At 46.7% G+C, this 17,045-nt stretch overlaps 1 long non-coding RNA gene across 2 annotated transcripts; it reads right to left on the minus strand.

The window, feature by feature from the left end:
* Positions 1 to 20: 20 nt before the first annotated feature.
* LOC125756782 (uncharacterized) lies at positions 21 to 10,876 on the minus strand. Of its 2 annotated transcripts, none has more exons than XR_007414738.1 (3): positions 10,697 to 10,876; positions 333 to 467; positions 21 to 38 (listed from the first exon to the last, which is right to left on the minus strand). It is a non-coding gene; the product is annotated as an uncharacterized LOC125756782 (long non-coding RNA). The 2 variants fall into 2 exon arrangements; XR_007414739.1 differs by lacking the exon at positions 10,697 to 10,876 and adding an exon at positions 2,612 to 2,719.
* Positions 10,877 to 17,045: the final 6,169 nt, after the last annotated feature.

Genomic DNA, 17,045 nt, shown 5'->3' on the forward strand with positions numbered 1-17,045 from the left:
CGATAGTGCTTAAAAATCAGTTCACTTTCAAAGGCAAGCTGAAAGAGAAAACGTGGAATTAAACTTCATGAACACAGAATACAGCGCACAATCAGCAAAACTTCGTGGCTCTTTGTTGATTTAATTATAGCGGCATTGGGGGTCAGCAAGAACAGTACAAAGGGTTTTGAAGTCGTAAAGTCAAGTATAGTTCGTACACCGGCAATCTGTTTGAGCACGAATGAAAAAAAAAAGTGAGTGCTCCAGATTACACTGGGCGCCAATAAAATCTTCTGAAATATGGCAATCTGAAGAAATAAAGAGGGACATAAGAAGGTACAGGACTGTCTTACCAGTTCTTCGTTTAGGAGATAAGCCGGTAATACCGCCACTGGTGACGTGGTCCTCAGGATAAAGGATGCTTTTAAAAGTGCCTTCACGCGGGGTGCATCTATTCCGCTTTCAGAATGTCCTTCTTCATCTATTGTCTGCACAGATCAACAAATATAAATTTCACAGCGATAAATATAATTGCGGAAGTAAGACGAGTGCCTCTTTCTGAACCCCATACACTCCAACAGATCTTGCGAGCTTTTCAATCAAAAGTTGTTCCCTTGACAAACGAACTGCGTTGGCAGAACCGTTAGTCCTTCTCGAGACTAAATGCAGAGAGGTTAACCGTATGTTTGACATCCCGTATGACGCAACTGTAAGCCCCAAAGAAGGAACATTGTGGTGCAACCGTTCATCCATAGAGAGGAACAGCTGCAGGAAAAAAAAAGATTTGTGCCCGCGGTGGGAATCGAACCGCTGTCTTGTCGGTTGGCAGCCGGGTGAGCTAAGCACTCTTCCGCAATTATAGTGTTTGTGGAAGTAGAACTCAACTCGACTGTGAACACGTGCACTCAGCGTGGTATCTCAGACATATTCATCCATTAGAAAGAAAACCGTTAACCTGGGGATCGTATACTGACCACATTTCACTGCGAATTTCAGAAACGGCATTCAAAATATCAGCTATTAGTTACACCACTGAGTACCATACGAAGCACTTCATTTTTGTACTCGCGACAATTTTGGGCTTTTACAGTAAAAGGTGCAAGCTCGAATTGACTGTTTTGACACGTATGCTCTACCTGAGGCGCTTACAAAAACAGCTTTTCTGTAATTCCGTATAATTTTGCTATAAGATCACAACATGACTGCAACAGAGCTCCATTCTTGCTGCCGCGACAGCTAGCATTACCGACCGCCGAGGCACTGGCTCCACGTAGTGGACCGTAAGGTAAACTGTTTATGCTACCCGGTAACGCAAATATTAGGGAGTTTTCGAATAGGGGCCCAAAGCAAGTAGCTCGAGGCCGCTGCGCATGCGCGAGACCGAAACAGCTTCGGGTTTTGCGTTGGGACGCTATTTCGCCAATTTAGCGGGAGCCCAAAGCCTGCCCCAAAAGCTTTGCGTCAAACAAACATGACGGCACTCACTTCGAAGCGACGGCTCTCGCCAAGACCACAGTGACCTAGAATAGGGGGAGTGCCCAAATCGCCGCAGACCCTATTCGAAAACTCATAACTCCTGCTTGACCCAAAGCGAGCCCACGCAAGAGGCCTTGGGGCCCCGAACGTTTGGGGCCACTATTCGAAAACTCCCTATTAATTGCACACAAGTGCGACTTCACCCAGTAGCCTGAAATTCCTGAAGGTGACGCAATCGTATCTTACTATAAAAGGCGAGGTTGCGGCATAAATAGTTCGCCTGTAACCAGAGCGGTCTCTTGGCAATAGCGGCTTCAAATAATACTTATGGACTCATGCGTTGCACTCACATAAAAAAAGCGAACTTCAGCCTTGATGTGCAGCAAAACACACAATTTTACTGTGGCCTTAACGCGCTTGTTTTGCAGGATATGGCACAATTTTAACGCTTCGTAATGTACGCATCGACTACATGAATTTACGGCATACAATATATTTTTGGTCATTTTCGAGGCGCTCTGCGGAGGACGGAGGAAGCAGGCGCTGTTTATTCACCGCGCGAGGCGCCAGGCGGCCCCTTTACCGGCGTTCCGCCTCCTGGCCCGAAAATGGCCACCGCCGCGAACCGCGACGCGGCCACGAAATTTGGCGCCGACAAGCCAAAGCTAACGAGCGCTAGACGCGGGGACCGGTGGATACCCGACGGCGAAGGAGAAACGGCTCACAGCCACGGCACCGAGAGCAACACTCCTTCCTTCTTTCTTGTCATCCTTCCCGGTCGATCGCACGACCCGAGTGAAACAGAAACTCTCGGACTGAATGCGACATCACTTTCTTTACTACAAATACTTTCATGAGCAATTACTCAAGATAACCACGTCACGTCGCTACGAATCCGGCATCTAAAGTTAATGTTGGCTCTGATGTAAGTGTTCGAGCCAAAATTACGCCGCTATGACACGAAATGGAGATGTTGAAAATGAAAGTACGTGAATTACATAGCCCTAAATTTTCGCGTTTCTGTCCGTCATACTGTACACAGAGAACTTGGCCTGATACTAATGTCAAGTTCAGAGGTCAATAGGAAGAAAGTCACTGTTGGGAAAATAGTTGTAAAATATATAATGAGCAAACACATTTCGAAATATTTGCTTACCCAGGTATTCCAAGCGGCCGTGAATGGCAGGCGAGTGCCCGCAGTATGCACACCATCCGGCCGGAATAGCAGAGTTCGCAGTGAGTGGCGCCGTGTCGCGCGAGAACTCCGGGCAGTCGCATTCGGTGTTGCATCTACCGCGCGGCACACCACGCAGGTCAATCGATGTCAAGTTATTCATGACTTCACCACTTTTCAACACACAAAGCGAACCCTCCGCACAGTACACGCTCGAAGGGCAGGCAGAGACGATGCACAAAGAGCTTGCTAAGTCAATGACTCCAACGACTCTAACCCGTTTTCCCGCCAAAAGTATATATCGAAGCAAGCGCCACCTTTCAAGGCATTCGCGTGAAAACAAAAATAAATGAAAGCAGGCGCAAATCGCAGCAGCAAATCAGAGGCGAGTAACGGCGACGTCGCACGGCTGTCTTGGCGATTGTATCAGGATATATATACGCGTGATGAGGAGAAGCGCGATCGGCGTCGCAAACTTTTCCTCAGCGTGAGTTTTCCGGTTCTCACGCGTAGAATCCCGCATCACGCGTAAAATACAGCGAATGTGCGTGTCCTCGACCGGCGTCACGCTTGGGTGGAGGAAAACAACGCGTATTTTGAGTCACGTGGTACATAAAACGAATTTTAGGAGCCGAGGGGCGCGTTTCACGCTTACTACGCGTGAAAATATTTAGAGTGTAGAACGTTATACTGCGAGAGGTTAAAATGAGGTTGCTGGCTGAAACATAAATATGGATTTCGGTTTTAGTACAGGAGTAGGCTAGAAAGAGACAAGCTTTCATTATTACACTGGCTACTCTTTCCATGTTGTACCCAACGGTACATATATACGCACAGCTCAACATCGGCAGTGCGGTATGTATTTATAGCAAGCTCGTGTTATGCAGAACCAATAGAATGTTCCCGTGCCCAGTATGAAAATTGAAACTTGATTTTTGTAATTAGCTATTTAATGCTGGCCAACCAGCATATACCCGCCAAAGAGCCGCCAAGCATCAACAAATACAGCACAACAAATATTATCTTCTCTCAAATTTATTTTTAAACACTTTCTGACACTCAGAAACACATTTTATAGAGCAGGAGAATCCCGCATCAAGTAAGTAAAAATCCTCTCTTACACCTTAACTAAGCATTAGGAAGGCGTCCCGTCACGGATCGACAAGCCTCACATCGCGATTGCGGCGTTAGATCTTCGTTATACACCGTTCAGAATTTAGTAGTGTTAGCAGAATGAAGGCGTTTCTGGATTGTCTCAAACTTTCATAAAGCATCTTCCACAGCTGCATCTGGCGAATCCTACAATTAAGCCTCTGATGTGCATGCATTCTTTCGAGGCGATTACTTATATATACGGTAGTCCAGAAATTTGAGTGAGGAATTTTGCGCGGAGTGCTCTGACACTTTACATTTTGAATCAAAGATAAGGGGTTAAGTAGAACGAAATATTTACAAGAATTTAAATTTGAGTAAAACTTTTATTGACCATAACTTACAAAAACGCTTCTTTTTATGGAAGAGCAATCCAAGAAAAAAACACACAGGAACTGTAAAATAGGCGCTAGATGAATTTTGAATGTCTCTTTAAAGAGCACATAAACTTTGACGTGTACTTAACTCAAACGAAGTGTAGCTTCGTGAACAAATCCCGTAGTGTTTTCTGCGCCCATGGAATTTCGTCGATGCCGGCACGTTTAACGACTGCTTGAACGAAGCCAAGCAACTGACCAAAAGCGGCCGGATACGCAAGGTCCTTGACGTAGTACACATGCAAACAAAGCACCAGTGCTTTTTCTAGCGACGTGTTCGGCTGTAGCTTCATGGCTTCGCTGGGCTCTTTGCCGCATACAAGCTCCTTCACGTCGCCCCACACAATGCTCGGGTCAATATTGTCTGCGGGTGAAACCTGGCAAAGATAAAAAGAAGAAACTAAATTGGTACCTGATGGAATGAACCGTTGTCCAATTTCACTTGGTACAGAACTACAAATTCACGAAAATGATTTTGTCGACAAAGCTCACATTGCGACTGCGGCGTTAAATCTTCTGATACACTGCTGCAAACTGAGTATAGTGTCAGAAGAATGATGACGTTATGAATTGCTTCTGAAACTTTGGCTCTTAAAAAATTATTTTACTCACATCTGAAATTAGGGCCATTTTCGCGAGCCTTGGCCTTAAGTACGCATCCACCTCTGTGTACGGTGGGTCCGCTAAGGATGACACTGTCGCCACTGCAGGCAGAATTTTGCTGAGGCTTTTGACATTCTCCTCGATAGTGCTTAAAAATCTCAGTTCACTTTCAAAGGCAAGCTGAAAGAGAAAACGTGGAATTAAACTTCATGAACAGAATACAGCGCACAATCAGCAAGCTTCGTGGCTCTTTGTTGATTTAATTATAGCGGCAATGGGGGTCAGCAAGAACAGTGCAAAGGGGTTTTGAAGTCGTAAAGTCAAGTATAGTGCGTACACCGGCAATCTGTTTGAGCACGAATGAAAAAAAAAAGTGAGTGCTCCAGATTACACTGGGCGCCAATAAAATCTTCTGAAATATGGCAATCTGAAGAAATAAAGAGGGACATAAGAAGGTACAGGACTGTCTTACCAGTTCTTCGTTTAGGAGATAAGCCGGTAATACCGCCACTGGTGACGTGGTCCTCAGGATAAAGGATGCTGTTAAAAGTGCCTTCACGCGGGGTGCATCTATTCCGCTTTCAGAATGTCCTTCTTCATCTATTGTCTGCACGGATCAACAAATATAAATTTCACAGTGATAAATATAATTGCGGAAGTAAGACGAGTGCCTCTTTCTGAACCCCATACACTCCACAGATCTTGGGAGCTTTTCAATCAAAAGTTGTTCCCTTGACAAACGAACTGCGCTGGTAGAACCGTTAGTCCTTCTCGAGACTAAATGCAGAGAGGTTAACCGTATGTTTCACATCCAGTATGACGTAACTGTAAGCCCCAAAGAAGGAACATTGTGGTGCAACCGTTCATCTATAGAGAGAAACAGCTGCAGGGAGAAAAAAGATTTGTGCCCGCGGTGGGAATCGAACCGCTGTCTTGTCGGTTGGCAGCCGGGTGAGCTAAGCACTCTTCCGCAATTATAGTGTTTGTGGAAGTAGAACTCAACTCGACTGTGAACACGTGCACTCAGCGTGGTATCTCAAACATATTCATCCATTAGAAAGAAAACCGTTAACCTGGGGATCGCATACTGACCACATTTCACTGCGAATTTCAGAAACGGCATTCAAAATATCAGCTATTAGTTACACCCAGGGCTGGGCAAAGATACTTTGAAATTGTATCGCGATACGATACAAGATACTCAGGCAAGAAGTATTGGAGATACAGATACAAGATACTGCCGCAATAATTGTATCCGATACGATACTTGGCAATTGTATCTTAAGATACTTCGATACATTATCAAATTTGTTATTAAAGATCCATATAATGTAGCAGCAAACGCCAATGTGCGAAATGTCTGCTTGAAAATTTCTTAACTGTGACCTATTTTGTTTCACTTGAATGAAATGTCTGTTAGTATCTCAAGAGTTCTGCCCTTCTTGCTCAAAGTACATTAGTTTCCTTCCAAAAAACTTATTGGGGTTTTTTAGCTTCTTCACAGGGCAGTTCTTTATACACTTCGCTGACAGCGGTTCTTGCTTGCTATTTTTGCAATTGATGGGAGTCGCTGCTCAGCTTGCCGACCAGCTAGCGGGTAGCCGTATAATCACAATAACTTCAATAAGAAGCCTTCCGACGACGGCGCAAATACCGGTGTGGAATTTTACGTTGTCCGTAAAAGACAGTTTGCACAATACCGTATATCCGGACAGTTGTACAGCAGCAGCAGCGCTGGTAGCATTTTCTTTTTTTCTTTTTCTTTTTTTCTTGGGGGGGGGGGGGTGCAACGCATGGTGTGTACTAGGGGTTTGAGACCTTTCGCTAGCGGCCCGGCCCACACTCATGACCGTTTTCATCCCAATTGTTTTTATTTTCGAATGAGTATGTCCGTGAACTGCACAGACATGACTGGTCTCAAGCATTCCTTTCGTAAGTAACATGTGGTCACCATGTGCTGAAATATAACCATGGAACAAAAACTCTATATTTCACAATATGCGTCCAGATTTCACTCGTTGTGTACATCGGTATCGATGTTTCTCGAATCCTGACTCCAAATCCCTTTCAGAAATGACCTATATATGAGACATGGGAAAGGCTTCCTTTACATCGTAATTTTGTTGAAACTCTCTCCCACCATCTTCACCGCCCGGCCCTTGGAACTAAATTTCGCGACGGCGGCCCGCTGGCTATAAGCTGAGTTTGAGACCCCTGGTGTATACGCAGATGACGTAAACTGCAATGAATTTTCATATTCTACTTATCTGCTGGCGTAAAGATTCTTTGTTAATAGACTCACTAACGTGCATGCGAGGCCCTACGTCACCTGTGCAACGGGAGTGGTCTACGAAATTCCGCTCTCCTGTGGAAGGGTTTACATCGGCCATACCGGCCGATGCATAAACGATCGAGCGAGGGAGCATGTTCTTCCGATAAAAGAATAACCTTTTGGCACATTTGCCTATGCACTGCAGCACGTGTGGATGTGAGGCAAGATTTGCCAATATCACTCTTCTAGGTAGAAGCAAGGAGGTGATTGAGCGAGAGATGCTAGAAGCATACCTCATCCAAAAAAAAAGATATCTGTATTAGCGATACGTCGGTGGTACTGCGTTCAGCTGAATTTAATTTTTGACAGATTTCTGAACTAGCTCGTGCATTGACTGGCCAAATGTTGGATGTGACGCATGGTGTGTTATTACGCATGTGTGGCATGGTATATATATTGCGGTGGATTTGCAAGAATAAAGTCAGTTGCGAGTTGACGCTCTTTCCTTTCGCCTTTTCTTCACGGTGGTTTGCGTCGTCGAATTTTCTTGTAATCTTTTAGCATTTTTTTTTTCAACGAGAGAACATGTGCAACACAGAAAGGACGCCGCCGCTATTGGCGCTATTGCCGCTTTTAGCTGACATTACGTAGCGATTGGTAATATGAAAAATATTTAAGAAGGACTAAAGAGGAAAAGAAATATAAGCGAAATAGAGGTGGTTGTTGTCAAACATTCACATTGAATGAGTACAGAAACACACTACAGAGGGCGTCCTTAATAGCTATGAGTATGAAGTATCGTCAACTTACCTGTTCAGACAATAGAAAATTCAGTGCCTATGGAAAATTGCCAGAACGGCTCATTGGGACGCTCATGAGTAACGGCAGCATTCAGTAAACAACGTTTCTCGGATCTCCTTCCTAATATCTTTAAGATGGCTTCTAATGATTTCCATTATTATAATGCAAAGTCAATTTCGCTATTTTCCTAAGCGGTAAGCAGAACGTTTTGTACTGTATGCTCAAGCACGCCCACATAATTATATATTTGTTTCAAAATCACCTTGGCAACTGTAAATGTGTTAACAGTAGTAGAAATAAAGCAGACAGAAGAATAAAGCGAGATCTTATTTTGGGAGCGCGTTACAAAAGCCTACTGCAGTGACCAGACCGGACAAACAGTGCAGAGGACCTGGGTAATGTATGGGATGCAAATGACAGCTAAGACAGCACTTGGCAATAATGACATAATGATTTCATGAATTCTTCGAACGAATGTAGCAGTTGGTACTTTGAACAAATGTAGCAGGAAGTGAAAAATACGGTACGCCAAGTATTTTCCCTTAGGTAAATGCTTGCTCTTTTAGATCTAGCTTCAGTACCCGTGGCGCTAAAGTTGTTAGAAGCTTATATGCATATAAGTTAATTCATTGCATGCAAGTCAAACTTACATCCACGAGATCCTTCCAATCGTTGATATGTAAAATTTACACGACGCAAACCAACCCCATTCTTGCACGCATCACATTTCGTTACGGAGCAAGACGCAAGGCGCAAGAAAATCTTCAATATCGACACTGTAGCAATATCAAAATTTGCACGATAGACGCCGCACGCAGTGGAGTACGCGGCGCAGGACAGTTGCTAAGAGCAAGTGTCGCGGCAGTGGCGCAACTAAAAAGCAAAGAGATCGAGAAAACAAAAGGTACGTGGGCTGGGCGTAGACGTCCGCGCGCTTGTCTTCCTGATCTACCCTCGCTGGACGACTCTGGCGTAAAAATAAAATAACGTCAGTGCCCTTAGACTTATTGAGATCGCTTAACGGCACCAGTACCACCTTGAGAAGCGGAGATTGGCCAGCGATTATTGTTTCGCACGATTGTGTTGCGATAGAAGTATCTTGTATCTTAAGATACACGATACATTATCGAATGTATCGGAAATACAGATACAGATACTCGTCTTTCGAGACGTATCGCGATACAGATACAAGATACCCATAGAGTATCTAAGATAGTATCTAAGATACATGTATCTTCGATACTGCCCAGCACTGGTTACACCACTGAGTACCATACGAAGCACTTCATTTTTGTACTGGCGACAATTTTGGGCTTTTACAGTAAAAGGTGCAAGCTCGAATTGACTGTTCTGACACGTATGCTCTACCTGAGGCGCTTACAAAAACAGCTTTTCTGTAATTCCGTATAATTTTGCTAAGATCACAACATGACTGCAACAGAGCTCCATTCTTGCTGCCGCGACAGCTAGCATTACCGACCGCCGAGGCACTGGCTCCACGTAGTGGACCGTAAGGTAAACTGTTTATGCTACCCTACGGTAACGCAAATATTAGGGAGTTTCGAATAGGGGCCCCAAAGAAATAGCGTCGAGGCCGCTGCGCATGCGCGAGACCGAAACAGCTTCGGGTTTTGTGTTGGGGACGCTATTTCGCGAATTTAGCGGGAGGCCCAAGCCTGCCCCAAAAGCTTTGCGTCAAACAAACATGACGGCACTCACTTCGAAGCGACGGCTCTCAGCCAAGACCACAGTGACCTAGAATAGGGGGAGTGCCCAAATCGCCGCATACCCTATTGGAAAACTCTATAACTCCTGCTTGACCCAAAGCGAGCCACGCAAGTGGCTTCGGGGTCCCGAACGTTTGGGGCCACTATTCGAAAACTCCCTATTAATTGCACACAAGTGCGACTTCACCCAGTAGCCTGAAATTCCTGAAGGTGACGCAATCGTATCTTACTATAAAAGGCTAGGTTGCGCATAAATAGTTCGCCTGTAACCAGAGCGGTCTCTTGGCAATAGCGGCTTCGAATAATACTTAGGGACTCATGAGTTGTGCACTCATAAAAAAGCGAACTTCAGCCTTGATGTGCAGCAAAAACACACAATTTTACTGTGGCCTTAACGCGCTTGTTTTGCAGGATATGGCACAATTTTAACGCTTCGTAATGTACGCATCGACTACATGAATTTACGGCATACAATATATTTTTGGTCATTTTCGAGGCGCTCTGCGGAGGACGGAGGAAGCAGGCGCTGTTTATTCACCGCGCGAGGCGCCAGGCGGCCCCTTTACCGGCGTTCCGTCTCCTGGCCCGAAATGGCCACCGCCGCGAACCGCGACGCGGCCACGAAATTTGGCGCCGACAAGCCAAAGCTAACGAGCGCTAGACGCGGGGACCGGTGGATACCCGACGGCGAAGGAGAAACGGCTCACAGCCACGGCACCAAGAGCAACACTCCTTCCTTCTTTCTTGTCATCCTTCCCGGTCGATCACACGACCCGAGTGAAACAGAAACTCTCGGACTGAATGCGACATCATTTTTACTACAAAAACTTTCATGAGCAATTACTCAAGGTAACCACGTCACGTCGCTACGAATCCGGCATCTAAAGTTAATGTTGGCTCTGATGTAAGTGTTCGAGCCAAAATTACGCCGCTATGACAAGAAATGGAGATGTTGAAAATGAAGGTACGTGAATTACATAGCCCTAAATTTTCGCGTTTCTGTCCGTCATACTGTACACAGAGAACTTGGCCTGATACTAATGTCAAGTTCAGAGGTCAATAGGAAGAAACGTCACTGTTGTGAAATAGTTGTAAAATATATAATGAGCAAACACATTTGGAAATATTTGCTTACCCAGGTATTCCAAGCGGCCGTGAATGGCAGGCGAGTGCCCGCAGTATGCACACCATCCGGCCGGAATAGCAGAGTTCGCAGTGAGTGGCGCCGTGTCGCGCGAGAACTCCGGGCAGTCGCATTCGGTGTTCTTGCATCTACCGCGCGGCACACCACGCAGGTCAATCGATGTCAAGTTATTCATGACTTCACCATTTTCAACATCACAAAGCGAACCCTCCGCACAGTACCGCTCGAAGGGCAGCAGAGACGATGCACAAAGAGCTTGCTAAGCAATGACTCCAACGACTCTAACCCCGTTTTCCCGCCAAAAGTATATATCGAAGCAAGCGCCACCTTTCAAGGCATTCGCGTGAAAAACAAAAATAAATGAAAGCAGGCGCAAATCGCAGCAGCAAATCAGAGGCGAGTAACGGCGACGTCGCACGGCTGTCTTGGCGATTATATCAGGATATATATACGCGTAATGAGGAGAAGCGCGATCGGCGTCGCAAACTTTTCCTCAGCGTGAGTTTTCCGGTTCTCACGCGTGGAATCCCGCATCATGCGTAAAATACAGCGAATGTGCGTGTCCTCGACCGGCGTCACGCTTGGGTGGAGGAAAACAACGCGTATTATGAGTCACGTGGTACATAAAACGAATTTTAGGAGGCCGAGGGGCGCGTTTCACGCTTACTACGCGTGAAATATTTAGAGTGTAGGCATAGCGGCGAAGGAACATGTTGGTAATCCTTCTGGTCCAGGGGATAATTTGCCTTCTGTTGGAGTAGCATATTCAAGACTCCCTGATGAGACACAAGACCAACATCAAATTGATTGAACGAGGAACCAGTGGCACGAACCTCGGCAGCAGCAGAAAACACGCAATAAATTTGCTGCATAAACTACCAGCAACAACCAGCGGATCATCCAGTATTTTATTACTATGTGAAATCTTCTGTACTGGCATCTTGCGCTCTTATTATAAGTCCAATACTTCTGCGCATCATCTCTGACGAAGATCTGCAAGGTAGTGCTGAGGTAAAAGTGTTTCGCCTTTTCAAAAGCGTCAGAGAGCGCTGTTTGAATTTCGTGTTACGCATGCGAAGAAGGCGATCGGTTTTTCAAACGCTTAGCTCTACGTGTGAAATGCTTCGCATGCGAAGGCGATCGGTTTTTCAAACGCTTAGCTCTACGTGGGAAATGAATAATGTGTCTGTTTATCCAAGTGGTATATGTGGCCGCCTTTTTAAGATTAAGGGTAAAAAAACGATCAGGGCAGTATAGAGAATTTTTTCAAACTACAACCAAAGCAGTAAAATACAGCAAGCTCTGTTTCAGGATCATTAAAAATGGCGTCATCATTGGCACGCACGTCGTTTTTCACAGTTTAGAGCCCTGACAAATGCCTCACGTGACCAACAAGAACTGGAACTGGAACAAAAACGGCACTGACCAGAAAAACCATTTTGAACAACATCGTAGACTACTGATCGCAGCTCCACAACCGGCTTGACCGTGTTTGGACTTCACGTTTTGTACATTGGTGTTGCGGTCGTTCCGAGCACACCCCTGTTGTAGTACACTCTCTATACTGCTACACTGCTTTACCATGCAGCCGACCACCCGTTCATCGTTGTCTCGCATGACTAGCCTGCGCGATCAAGAGATTTCACTTCATTTTGTGGGTTTCTTACTGCGCCAGAGGAGTAACATCGTGTAGCCGACGAGCACTAAATCCTGGTAGGCTTCACGCTTAGTGCTCACACCAGACACGTGCTTTTAAAAAAATAAGTGGCGAGGAGGAGATGTCGCCTGTAAGAAGGGTATTGAAAGCAAGAGAGAAACCACTCCTCGTCTTTGAACTCGGGGTAGTGAGCCCTTTAAGAACAAGGAACCACTGAGAATTCCTTGAAAAATTTTTGTGGGCACTGTAGGACAACTAAAAAACAGCAGTCGCCAAGGACGGAATAATCATCGTAACCAAGCAAGCTAAGACAACTGCCTTCTTAGAGGCGTGCTTCCGCCGGGTCCCCACGCAATCACTGAAGGTGAAGTTCCGAAGAAGCTCTTTCTATCGGCGTAGCCAGTTGACGTCACAGATCTGTCGCTAGTGGTCGATCGTGCAAATGCTTGTCACGGGATGCTTGGTCCTAGTGCTGTTGAAGACACGTGAATCAGGGAAAGTTGATAAATAGGCGACGGATCACAGTAAAACCGACAGAATGCCTGGTTCCCGACGATGCACAGAAAAAATCCCTGCGCAAGGTGAAAGAACGGCCTTGTTAGAGCCATGCTTCCGCCGGGTCCGCCGCACGCACTCTGGTTTTCCTTAGGCCACATAGGTTGCTATTCCCTCTTCTGTCCTATCAGCTCGATTTAAAACGTAATCAGCATAGCCATCAATATACATTCGAGCACTGCTGTCATGATATGATGTTCCTCTTGGCTTAATAACATCGCACTTCAACGAGAGTAGGTTTTGAAAAAGGGCAATAGTTTCTTGTTTACTGGCAACTGATCAAGAATTCAAGTGCAGAATGAAAATCCTGGAGCTTTGTTGAAACAGAATAGGACGCGGTAAGAGAAAACCGCCATGCACTATGGCGATTCTTAGCGGCTGTTTCCCGCAGCGTAAGAAGCAGCAGACGTAATCATAGAAAGGGCATGTTCCTGGGGTATGTGCACAGCATCAGAGCTGTCGTGTTCTCTTGCACATTTTGCCGTTGCTGCTCCACACAGAGTTCCATTATGTCTATATTTACTTTCACTGCCACACAAGCAGCCTCTTTAGCACTTGGCGCAGATTTTCCTTCACGTAAACAGATACGTGGATACTAATCTCAAGCCTCTATTCGTGATTTCCTTTTTGCAGAGCGGCGTCACTTTGAGCTCTGGGTTTAACTGAACAACGTTTGTTTTATACAGGTTGCGAGCTGGAAGACCATGGCAACACTCATGGCGCGTTCACGCTTGACTTCGAAGAGGGCGAAAGCGACAAAACCCACCGGAAATTCACTCCCTTCACCGCCTAATGCCGGAAAATTACGCGGCGCAGCGGACGCGAAGAAATCGGTGCGAGACCGCTATCTCCGCCGCGCGAAAGCGGATCGGCTTTCCTCTCACCTGAAGCCGTACTTTGGCTGCGCTAGCCTAAATCACGTGCGTTAACAAGCAGCCGCAAATTCGACATGGCGGCCAAGGCGTCGGCGGTGGCTCGCATCGGCGCACTTGCAAACTACCCGTGCAGCACGACAAGACTCACAGCCTCCACAAGGACGCGTTCCTCGAGAACCTGGTTTGCATTACAATTGACGAGTACACTTGAAGTAGAAGAGGGTGTAGCAGCAGCGAGTCGGTGTGCCCCAACGTGTCTGGCTTTTGTACAGCCGAGTGAATCCGCCGCCGCTGCTGGCGTGTGCGCTTATGTAGTTTCTACTGGTGTATCTCCCGAAACAACGATTTGAAAAAGTGAAAGCTATTTCTTTTCCATGTTTTGTATGCTTAACTTGAATCGAACTGGCGAAGGTGGCGGCGGCGACGGCATGCTGGAGAGGCAGAACAAATGTTAATATTTTCGACGCGCGCGATTACGGTTTTGCGGCCGCTCTGGCGCTTTCACATTTCTCTTCGCTTCAAAAGTGTGAATGCGCCATCAGCGTCAGGTGAACTGGTAGACTCATGGATTGCATTGCCTATTAAAGACAAAAATTCGCAAGATCCTACGTACCATGGGAATCGATGTTATGCGAAGCATGCGGCGGGAGGTGACTGTGGCGTAAATTTTTACATTGCGCGAAACGTTACGAAAGCCGCTAAAGATATGTGCAATGGTATACGCACACACATATGCAAGAGCATAGGTCGGCAAACTCACTCAAAAGTCGACTCACTCAGGCTCAGATCGAGCCGGAGTATACCAGAGCACGCCTGTCTCGCACCCAGGCTGCTGGCGAGCCGAGCGGATACTCTCGCACCCAGACGCCGGGCTGACCGGGCTGCCGAGCGCGCGCGGGCTGCATCAAGTAAACAGGGCAAGCTGCAGTTCTGAGGCTTTAAAGTGCGAAAAGTACCCGTTCACGCCGCTTCAGCGTGTAAGAGCTCGTCTGGGCACTACTGCGTTGTCTTTGGATGCCAAAACAAGCAGCGCAACAAGAGGATATTAGCGTTGTCTGCGACGATTACGACGCGCCACGGAATAGTGCCGGTGTGGTGTTTTCAGCTTCGCCGCGAGTGGATAACTGTGATTCAAGCAAAAACGAGTGAAAATGCGCGAGTAAGTACACTAATTGCGTATATTCTGCGTGTGATGCCCACCTATTTCATTTTGCGAACCTAATTTGCGTGACACGCAGCTGCGTTGAAGGCAGGCGCGAGCTTTGTGGGGGTGCACTTCATACCTTTGAGCGCTTCCTTTGACGAAAGTCTCGTGCAAGGTAGTTTCAAGCCCAAGCAATCAGCATGCTTTGCCACTTTCAACGTAGTATTAAGCTTTAGTGATTTGATGGCATCCACGCCTTAGAGATTTCGTCTTCAAAGGTATAAATGGCACGGTGCTCCTAACAGCTGGTCAGAATTTCGTGCTTTCATTGCAGTGTTTGATGTCCCCAAATTTTTGACGAGGCATCCAGCTGCACATAATACATATATAGGCACGTAAGTAAACAGTACTCGCGCCAGTGCCCTTTAGTCGCAGGTGTAGCTAACCGGCTCAACTAAGGTAGCACAGTTTCGCTTGTAAAGCATCATCGTTACAAGCTAAAATCGCGCAGGTAGCTTCCAATGGGGATTGCTGAACGATACTGCAGGCGATACTCTCTGATAGCACGCTTTTGTGAGCAAGACGCATTATTGTAAGAGCGCTCGTGAAACAAAAATTACGTTCCGCGAAACTACCCGTAAAGCGTACTCTAATTATTACGCGATGCATGCTGAAATGATCACATTCCACAAACTTTGTGCACAACTTGTAATATGGCGCAACAAAACATCGTTTCACTCTTTCGCGAGCTGCACTGCAATTACGATTCACGCGTACCACCAGTGAGAACGTTCTTTTACAAATGTAACAGCGTACGTATCTGACGAGGTTGCTTCCGCAGCCCACTCAGCACTACTATATACATTGTGGACTTGCATGAGCAAGATGTTTTTGATGTTCCAATAAAATCAGCGAAAATGTCCAGGCTAGAAAAGACGCGAAACACGCTTTCCGACGGGCTGAGTTTCGGGAGTTTCACGTTTGCTCTGTGTAGCGTCTGCTGGCGTGGCAGCCCGCGCTTGTTTTTCGTCGCGTGTGCGATAGATGGCGCGACGCGCGATGCAAATATGGCGATGCGCATGGAATTCTCTGTGTTCTGGTCTATAGGTGTGAGTGAGTTCGGGTGAGTATATTATGTGAGTTGAGTCCGAGTGAGTCCGGCTGAGGAAAGTTTAGTGAGTCTGAATCCGAGGAGAGGCCACTAGGGGGCAAGAGAGGCGGACGTGTTTCACGTCGTCTCTGCAGTTTTTTTGTTTGTGGCGGAAATCAAAACCTTCGATCAACGACATATTCCTCAGACGCATCGAGAAGGTCAGCGAACGCTGCGATACCAGTTTTTCGCAGGTGAGCCTTTTCTGGTTACTGCGACTTTATTGCGGTGCCTCACCGGCAGACGAACTAAGCCGAACGCAGCATTGGTCGACGCCTTACTCGCGCCGCAAGCGCGGCTTGCGACCAGGCCGAACGCGGCGAGAAGTGCGACGCCCCTCACTACTCCTCGCTTTACGGCTTGTTTACGACCAAAATGGAAGTGGTACAAGTGGAAGGCGAAGAAATATCGCCGACAGAGCTCCGTAAAGAGAATTGATGGCTCGACGTGCGCGCCAAATGCAAGGAACGCAAGACGCTCGTCGGGGGCACTGACCCAGTTGAGCAGACAGTTGACACGCTGGCTAGTGAAGAAACATATATAAGAAGGGCAGCCAGAAACGTGCGAAGACTGAACATGACGATCAAGAAACCCAACCTGCCGGCGGACGACATCAAAGTCATCGTGCGCCCTAGAGATGGCTTCTGTACCGTGACGCATCGTGCTGCTCGGATCGGCGACACAATACGCAACGCGGCCGGACTGACGCAAGAGAGAACAAAATGCGATATCTTTCGTGTGAACCAAAGACAGAACATAATAGTAGTGAGCACTCCATCGGAAAAGAGAGCCAGAAGATACTGTGAAGTCTGAAAACTACGCATGGGATGCAAAGATTGCGAAGCGAGTGCACACGCAGCGGCGCCTTAAAATACAACCAAGGGCATCATCCGTGGGATACCCGACGAAGACTCCCCTGACGATATAGAGAGACACATGGAAACGGAGATAAAGACGGG

This window comes from Rhipicephalus sanguineus, unplaced genomic scaffold (genome assembly GCF_013339695.2).
Source record: "Rhipicephalus sanguineus isolate Rsan-2018 unplaced genomic scaffold, BIME_Rsan_1.4 Seq739, whole genome shotgun sequence".
In the NCBI taxonomy this organism is placed as follows: Eukaryota; Metazoa; Arthropoda; class Arachnida; order Ixodida; family Ixodidae; genus Rhipicephalus; species Rhipicephalus sanguineus.